Source organism: Leptosomus discolor, chromosome 6, assembly GCF_034619465.1.
Source record: "Leptosomus discolor isolate bLepDis1 chromosome 6, bLepDis1.hap2, whole genome shotgun sequence".
Taxonomy (NCBI): Eukaryota; Metazoa; Chordata; class Aves; order Leptosomiformes; family Leptosomidae; genus Leptosomus; species Leptosomus discolor.
Window position 1 is genome coordinate 30,894,081 of NC_141396.1, and position 10,002 is coordinate 30,904,082.

Consider the following 10,002-nt stretch of genomic DNA (forward strand, 5'->3'; position numbering starts at 1 on the left):
TAAAAAACTTAGACCACCCTAGACTGAACAGCTCCAGCGAATGATTCAGTCTGTTTTCAAAGGTGGTGATTTTGGGTTTTGCTGCTTATCCTAGGTAGAAATTACAAATATGTGCTAAAATACTTTTAAAATCCCTGTGAACAGTAGCAGAACAATGACAATCACTCTTCCAGTTGGGACTTGCACTAACACCATGTACAACATTACTCCTTCTTTTTCACAACCCTCTCAGTTGGAATATCCTGAAATTCCTTTGCAGACACCTCCTCTGCCAGACACAGGAGACTTTCCTGGGCAGGGTACAGCACTTGGGGTGGTCACAGCTGCTTTGACCCTTCTCCCCCAGAAGTGCTCTACATCTCAAGCAGCTCACACAGGAGGGTAACCACAAATTCTTGCTTCTAGCCCCATGCAGCACAATGAAGACCTTTCCCCTTCCAGCCCCGGACTAGCAGTCTCTGCTGTCATTACACACCATGGTCTCCCCATGCAGCATCCAGCATCCTGCCTGCTGTTAAGCACCCGACACTGTCAGCGCTCCACTTGTGTCCATCAGCACGAAAAGATATTAATTGTGAACATGCTTTTCAGCCTAGAGTTCATACCCTGTTTTCAGGAGGAAGCAAATTACTTTTAGCAGGAACTGACAACTGCTGAGTGCTGCCAGGCAGTTTCTCTGGCAGATTTCTAATTCAAACTTCCCTGGGTTTGCTCCACGGCTTTTGTTTTCATTCTAGCAGATGTACCTGCGTTGAATGGGAAAATGGTTCTTTGGTAGCACTAGTACACATGTGCTTTGAGCTGCTGTGTAGCCAGGGTAACAGTACTATGTATCATGGTGAACTTACTACACTCCCTAAAATGGCACATGCTTAGCATTGCCAGAAGGCTAGTTTGAAAGAGCACAGCGCGGTGCTTCGCACTGATGTCCTCCACAGTTGGCTCAAGTGAGTTCCAGCATTTGGGAATACCCTTCCCGGACACTTCCCCGTCCCGTAGTAGCTACCCAGCCATGTTCAGCACATTTTACTACTACTAAGTCAACAGGTGAAACCATGAATCAGCAGCAAATTTCCGTTTACTTCAGTGCTTTCCCCCACTCTCTTACCTTCCTTTTTTTGTCAACTGGTATCGTTTATCACGCTTTTGTCCCTCCCCAGTCCTACATGGGAGAAACATATTAATCATCTCTGACACTCCCTGCAGTGAAGTTTCTGTGGAAAATTTCACATGGGTTATTTTCATTCCCTTTGCTTGCAGAAACCTTGGCTTTGTGTGCCACAAACTTCAGTGATATCTCTTGACTTCCCAGAATAAACTTCCCATAGTAAAGGAGACATGGGCTGCTGGATGTCTGAGGGACAGAAGAATCGGTCCCAGTTTCGCACAGTTCTTGGGCAGGTTAAATGTGAGGGAGCCGGGAAAGCCAACAGCACGCCGGGCTGTACCAAGAGAAGCAGTAGCTGGAGGGAAGAAATTACTGCCCTTTTCTCAGCCGTAGGGATGACCTGGGGGTGGGTCATCAGGAAGACAGAGCCAGCAGGCCAGGCTCTTCACAACTCTGCATGGCAGGAGGATGAGAGATGGTAAACCAGGGGTGGTTCAATCTAGAGAAGAGGAAAATGTGTTTCACCCAGAGGATAAAAAACCCACATACATAGTGTATCACTCATCCCTGGAGATTTAAAGACCCGACTGGATAAAGCCCTGAACAGCCTGGTCTGACTCCAGTGCTGATCCTGCTTTGAGCACAAGTCACCCTGGATGACCTCCAAGGGTCCTTCAAACCTGACTGAAACACCTGTGATTTGTACCAATTTCACAAGAGAAGTCACGTCAGATCTAAGGTTAAGCATGCAATTGTTACTTGGTCAGCAGACAAATTCACATTGAAACTTTTATATGGATAGTATCTCTCTTGGCTTCAATTAGTCTCTATTCTAAAATTTTAGGCTGTATTATTCTGGAGAAAACAGCGGCTTACAATTACAGAGTGTTTTATTGAAAGACCAAGATCACCAAAGACTGCTCCTCAACCGATTCTGGCCAACAGGTTATTTTCAAGTGACTTTATTCTCCAAACATATTCCTGGGTAGAATCAAACTGCAGGAGCCCATTTGTCTGGCCACAGATCCATTAGAGAGAGACAGGCTAGACAATAGAGCTGAATGAAAATCAGGAAAACACAACTTCTGCCTGGCTGTTTTGCATATCTTTGCTAATAAATTAGCCTACTATAACTACAACAAGAAAAGCAGCTGTTGCTGTAATTATTTCTCTGAATTCTCACTGTATTATCATTAAAGTCTCAGAGTAAACAAAGAACTACCGCATATACAAAGCAGTGAGTCAATGAGAGAGGTAGGTTGGAGAGGAGCTCTGGCATACAACATTTACTGTATCTGCCAAATAATGAATTCATGTTGAAATTAGCAAGAGCAGTAAACTTAATTTGTCCTGGTGTTTTAATGGGAAGTTAGTATGTTGGCAGGAGAAACAGCGAGAAGTTTTCCCACTAACTGTGGAAGTAGATCACCATTGGCACTGCAAAAAAGCCTGCCAGCATTTGGCTTGTTGACGATGAACACAGCATTGCCCACTGCCCTTTCCTTAACCAAGAAAGAATTGAAAATACTATTTTTTCTATTTTACCAGTGGATTAGGAGAAAACGGCTAGAAAATTGTTTTCAATATTTGCAGGTGTTTCATAAAAGAATCCTAACAAAAATAGAAAAAAAATCTTTGTTTTTGATAGCTTTCTTTTAGCTACATCTAAAACACACTGCATTTTTTTAGATTGTCCCTTTAGGTGAAAATAAAACATCAAGGTACCCCAACTTCATCATACTCAACTGGAAAATTATCCTCATCTCTTATTCTATACCACTGGCTGCGTTTTCTTCAGGAGGATCTATTTTGATTTTTAATGCTACTTATCCTGATGAGGGAACGTGTAATTATCTTCCCACTTCTTTCGTTTGGAAGAAAATAAATAAGGCAAGACAGTTCTCCATCAGTTAAAACTTCTGGGGTATCTGAGATTTGTAGCTCTCACTGGGAGTAGGGTTTGCTAATGAAGCTTTTGAAGCCACAGTGGTGGTGTCTGATTGTAATCGCTGAAAGGTGACTCTTGAAGAGGTTTATTTGCACTAATCAACATCATGTTGTGCCTCAAAGCTAGAGTTCCCTTAGATACCCTGTCCCTACCGAGCTGTTCAGGCTTTTCTGTTTACTTCTGTTCTGACACTGTATTTGGTTTTTTTTAATGGGGTCCTTTGAAGATGCTCTCCAAACCTGTTGTACAGTTAAAACTTCATAATTTCTTTCTAATACTTTCCTCTTGCAGCCCCCAACCCCTTCTTCTGTGGTGCCTGAGCCAAAGGGACCTTCATCAAAAGTGTTAATGTAAAATATCCACGGACTCAGGGGTGGGCTGTAAATATCAAATCTATTACATGCAGAGCAACAACCATTTATTATTTTCCTGATGGTGGCCATTTGGAAACATTACATTCACAGTGCTGGGTGCAGCTGGGCAATATTAAAGAGTGATTCTTGTTCAGAGCTGAAACAGCTCTGCACTTCCCTAAATTTTTGCTGCTTCTATTTTCTTCAGTAAGGTACCAAATAGTCTGAGTGTCTCGATTACCAAGGCGAGCTTACTGTTCGTGCTTCACGTGGACTGTCAGTCCATTAGCAGCCACCATATCAGTGAATAGATTTTCAGAAAAATAATGTTGGTGTTATAGGAAAAATAAAACAGCTTACCCCAAACTTACCCCCAGCATGTTGTTTTGTGCTTGTTTTATCAATGTGGAATAAATTGTTCGAACTTTGCTCTAAATTCCTTTCAGACTAGATGACTGTGCACTTCAGGCTGTCACATTACACAGGTCCTCCTGTTTTACAAAGCCTTCAGCCATCGATGCTGAGTTCACTGAGTGGTATTAATGCTTATTAACACGAGGCAGTTGTGGTGCTCAGGACACTATAATGGTGTCCAGCTCTCTGGTCTTCTCTGCAGGCCAGTTACCAATGGACACCTGGATGGTGCTTGTTTCACTAACGTGGAAGTAGTATGGCTGCAGCTCCATTTTAAGGCATTTTGAGAGGCATGAAATCCTAGGCTGATTAATCATAATACTACCTTCAATGCACAGTACACTACATGAAGAACATCATCATTAAGTGAAAGGCAGAACCCACAGTGAGATGAGTTTTGGATTGTAACGATGCTAGGGTTGGATTTTTAGCACTACTGCTGTGGCAGCCTAAGGCAATTATAGACGTTGCCTTAATGAGGCAGACCTTTCCTGCATGGACCCATTCCTCTGGATGTGCATAGTGCCTGGGGAAGGCTGTCACTGGGGCCAATTAAAGAAAAAAATTGAAAACTCCGTAAAGGTGTTCAGAAAGTGAGAAATCAATCCTGCCTGTCATTTCTTACTCAATCCGTTTAGCAAATCGTGATCCTCACTCATTACCATCCTTGCACGTTGTAGCAAGGGAAGGATCTAGCTCTGAAGAGCAAGGATTGCACGTCACTTTGGGGACTGTGATTAACCCAAGTCTTAAGTAAATGAGTTTGAAGCTGACAGTTCACTCAATACTCTAAAGCCACTAAGCATAGCTGGCACACGTTGTCACCACAGGCACTCCGTGTGCGATAGAGGCTTAGCAGGAGCAAGCCGGGAGGCTGAATTATGATTCCTCTTGCAGACAGGGTGAACCTTTTGGGCCAAGGCTGAGATCATCGGCTAGACACTGCTGAGGAGCCGAGTGGCAGTGAGGCCATCAGACTAGAACAGAGATATAAAAGAACCACTTTGGTAAACAAAGAGGATTTTGCAAGGAATTAACACCTTCTCAAGTGTGGGACAAAGTACACATGGGTTTCACCCACGGGTCTGGGTTTGTGGCACTTGTGCATTTTACCTCTGTAAGGAAAAGGCGCTGTCTGTGTCTGCTGGACAGACTCAGCAGGGGACTCGCCCAAGTCCCTCACCTCCTCCTGGCTCATTCTTCCCCTCAGACCACCTCAGAGAATTTCCCCCACCTGGGGATGTTCCAAATACTCATTTTTGGAAATGCTTTAAGGTACAAACTACTAAACACAACATTGGGGTAACTTTGGCTGCTAGTTGCAGCTTGCATTATGTCTCAGCCCTAGAGAAATATTTAGGCATCAGAGAATGCCTGGCATTATTTTCAAGATGCCAGTGGTTGTGATCCATACGTTCCTGTGCGTGCCATTCGATAAAACATTGGCCAAGTATTGCTAGAGATCAGAATCCGAAGCTGGATTTAATTTCCTTAAGTCGTAGCTCTGTCAGGTCATTGCCACATGAATTTTCAGAACAGCAAATCCTTCCCCTGCTCACTTGATTATATTTTGGTGATAGATTAAACATTTTTCATGGGTGCAATTTTACATGGATCTGTCAGGAGCTTTTACTGGGCTGTAGCAGAAACCAATCTCAAAGTAATTTATTAACATTTTGGGGCTATCTGAAGGTCACATGTAATCAAAATCTGAGGCAAAAAGAGGGAGATGCTTGTTTAAGACAAACAGGAATTTGATCAGCCTTGAGACCCTTCAAACTACTGGGCTCAAGGGCTCTCCTAACAGGCAAAGAAGGTTCCTGCTGTCAGTCAGGGTAACAAAACCCTTCCAAAACTGAAATGCAGAAGGTGCAGGTTCATCTAAGTGTTTCCAGCTCTTGTGCCAATGACTGATAAACAATTTTAAGACTTCACAAACCTAAAAAAGAAAAAAAAAAAAAAAGTCAGTCAAAATATTTAGAGCCCCAGATGCTGAAGTCAGATGACTTTAGGAGGTACTTAGTTGTCATTAAAAACATCTAGTCCTCATGATTGCCCACAATCAAACTGTCAGGTTTCAGATAGGGAAAACAAAAAAGCTCCAGATCTGTTGCATTTGAAATTTAATCTGCTGGGTTTGGCTGCTAGTTTTTGTGTACATAGGGTTGGTGAAATGAGGGAGGGGTGGACTCAATCAATCAGTAGGTCTTTTATTTTCCATCAGGAATGCTCAGGGAATTGTCATCACCAACAGTAAAGTCTAAATGCCACTTAGCTGAGGTTTACAGCCTGGAAGAATTAGAAGACTCCTTCTCTCAAAGTTATGGTATGTTCAATCCTTGGCCAGAAGACACTGATTATTTTTTTCTTTTACCTTTCTCCTCACAATGCAAGAGTTTTGATTTTCCACAGAATGTAAAATCAAGCATCCTTTCGTTCCTGACCCACATTTGCCGCAGGTCAAGCAATTATGAATGAAAATGCCACTTTGTTTATATGAGTTCCGTTTATGACAGAGATTAAGTTATGAAGTTTGTACTCCTGGCTTCTTATTAATACTGCTCTGCTGTAAAATTCCTCAGGCAACAGGCAAAATAATTACTTAAAACTCTAACAAGAAAATTACCTTACAATGCAGGCATTTTGAAGATAGAGTTAGCTCTGGATTTGAAAGTACAAATTTTTAGGACCTTATCCTTTATATAAAAGGGTGTGAAACAGTTAAAGTTACCTTAATTTATTTCCATGACATTTTGGTTTAGATCCAATCAATTCCTAGTACATTAAGGAAAATCTGGTCATTATTCAATAACAGGATTTAGCTATTCAAAGCAAATTTCTTAACCTTTAATTTTGAAAAGGTAAGTCTCCAAATCTTAGCAAAATTAACTCTGTGCTGTGGTGAAACACTTTGATCTATACAATATCTTTATTGCATCTGGCATGCCAAGATGTTTTGATGAATGAAAGAAATTAGCAAATTCAGCACTTCAACTTCCAACTGAAAGCCCAGCATACACGCACAGAGGAGCAATGTCCTCACTGATATAAGGCCACAGAGGAAGGTTCTGAAGTATCTCTAAAGCAGATGACACAAACTACATCTAAAACTTAAGCGGACACTCTTCAAAGTTAATTGCTTTGATTTAGCTTCCTCCACTTTCAAGTGAAAGTAAACAAGTGTCTTTCTGCTTAGTAATAATCCACGCTAATGTCATAGTTCAAGATCATGAACTTTTCCAAGTGTCCTTTTGTAGGTAACCACTGATGTGGAAATAGCATAACAGAGTAATTCAACAAATTAATTTCCTTTATGAGTGGAGCACGTCCTGCAGTGGGAAAAGATCTTTGTAGTGCATTTCATCCTTGGCAGTCCTGCAAAGCCAATACATGCAGGAAGGGACACCCTGCCTTCTCTACACATGGGTACAGTTTCTCACTTGCCCAGTTATGAAGGTTACAAAAGGGGACAACAGCTCCTCGAGACTGTTAACACAGGAACACTTACTGATGAAGATGCTGGAAACCCACTTTCTGGTGTTCACAAAGCAAAACAACTTGACCTAGTGAGGCAGCTGGAGAAAATTTCCATGAACTTCTTATTCCCAATTCTAAAGTTACAACATTCTGGCCATGTAAGGTGCTTACGCTTGTCATTTCCCCACTGAGCTCCAAAATGAATGCAATCCACCTGGACATGGTCAGAGCTCTCCTTGCTGTTTCCAGGAAAACAACACCTTTTTATTTTTCCCTGTAAGCAAAGCATCCAGTCAGGACAGTATTTCAGAAATGAAAAACATTAATCAAACAGGCACCTAAGGAAACCCACACAGGTGTTTCTTCTTGGACACCAACTTGTGGGAGATGGCAACTCAGCAAATGGGAACACAGAAACAAGTCAATTGACTCCCTAAAGTGTTTTCTGCCATCTTTGCAAAGCCCTGCAAACTTAGACAGTAAAGGCTGATTGGGAAAAACCCCTCCCCTATAAGCAGTCTCGATAATGATTGATGAATAAATGTAAGTATTATATATAGCATGACTATAACAGATTCCTGTAATAAATCTGGAAATGTTGAAGTTTAGCTCTGATTCTGCCTTTGTTTTCCTGGTTTGGTTTGTTTTTAACAAGTACTATTAGCATCTTCTGAGAATAAATGTACCTGTTCCCCAAAAATCAAAATAATTTTCTATCCATCTCCATAAAGCAAGTGTAAAAGAAAAGTGAAAACACTGTCTTTGAGCAAGAAGATTGCAGCTTTCCCCTTTTGCCTCTTAAACACACTCCTCCACACTGAAAAGGAGGTGCTTAATAGCCATTACAGAGCACATCCAGCCAGAATTTACAGAGGTTTAATTTTTCACACAGTCCAGACGTTGTTCCTCGTGTAAATTAGTTTACACAAAAGCTATCAAACGTACTTCCAGGCAAAAATACCAGTAATGCCTTTAACCTTTAGCTAACTAAGCCCAGACATACTAAAAAAGTTACAACATGTGGAGCCAGTAAAACAGTTTGTAATTAGTCATAACTGCCTTCTTACAACAATAGCCGTTGGAACTGAAGTTCAGCATTTTTGTAGGGACATGTACTATGTCTTGCAGCAGTGCCATCTTGCGTGGAACTACATTCTGTTTCTTGGTAACTTTAAACATGGACTTTAAAACCAAACCTGCTCCCCTGGTTTTTTGCTCCCTTCCTATTTAGCAAATGCAGTTTTTAGCTGTGCAGAATCTCATTTTGATAATATTAATAGCAAAAGGAGGCAGCTATAGTAGGTATAAGAATTCCAAGCAGTTGCAGAAGGAATCTCTTTAAAGAACAACAAGAAAAAAAAAGCTGTCACTGATCTAGGCCTTCCCAGTGAATATAACTGAGAATGGGGTAGGCAAAGTGTCTGTGGAAAGTTCTGTACAGGGTAGGTAGGTGGTTACCTGCATGTACCATGAATTCTCCAAGAGGACATTTACACAAACCAACGTGTACCAGTTGGTCAGAAAGAGGAGTTGGGGCTTTTCAGCAATCTTTACCCAATCAGGCATGCTTTTACCATTTTACACCCAGTGAAGAAATCCCCTCACTGTATTCCATTGCTCTGACAACATGAACATCGAAGTGGTCCTCTTAGATACTCGAAAAGGAAAAAAATAGGCAACAAATCCCCCATTCACTGTACTGTAAAAAAAACAACCAAATGAAAATAAAACCCACCCCGACAAAACACTAACCCCTGTCTTTTTCTTGTTGTTAGGCAGCTAAGCTACGGTGTGTGAACTGTGGACACCAGCCAGCCAGCAAGCACAGTCGGAGTGCAAGGACAGTGCAATCTCTCTCTCGTGTACAGGTTCCACTGCCCTCTGCTTGGTAGATTTCAGCTGATTGACTACACATTACTGATCCGCACTCCCTACGGTTTGTGACAGCTTCTTTAAGCTTCTGCAATATACCTATCAACTGGCCAGCGAGTGCAGCACGGGGCAGGCATACCAGCAAGCATCACAACAGCGTACCACAGTACCACCAAGAAGACTCGGCGCATCCCAGCGCTTCCTTTAACTGCGTACCAAGCGCCACTTAGCAGAACCGTGTAACGTAACCCTGGCTGACAGCTCAGTTAAGCAGAAATTGATGGTATTGCTGTAATGGAGTTACCAGTGACAGATACCTCCTGTGCAGCTTCGAGGTCACACTCACTTAAGCAATGATAAACGAGCATGAAACACTGTTCGCACAAAACAAGATCATAAATACTCAATCCTTAGTTAAAAAAACCCAACAACTTCAGACAGCTGTAGCATCTCGCTGTTTCCATGATTTTATGGATGTTCTCACTCTTAAAAATGTACCACAGAACAGTGAAAGGAGACTTTTTGTAGGTTTAAAATAAAGGAAAACCACAGAGTCATCCACCCAGAGCAAATATCGCATGACCCTACACTGGGTAATACAAAAAACCATCGGTGAACATTACAATTTATAACAGCTTTTGGTATCCCAAGGTCTGACATCCATCCGTCCATCCTTCTGTCACAGAAAGCTGCTTAGGCAGAGAGGATGCAGACTGTTTGGGATATAAACATCAAAAGCTGTGAAATTCAGTTGTTGCCAGGGACTCCTCTATCCAAGTACTGACAGAGGTGGGAAGCCATTGGTTTGCAATGGAGAAAAAAGGGAAAAG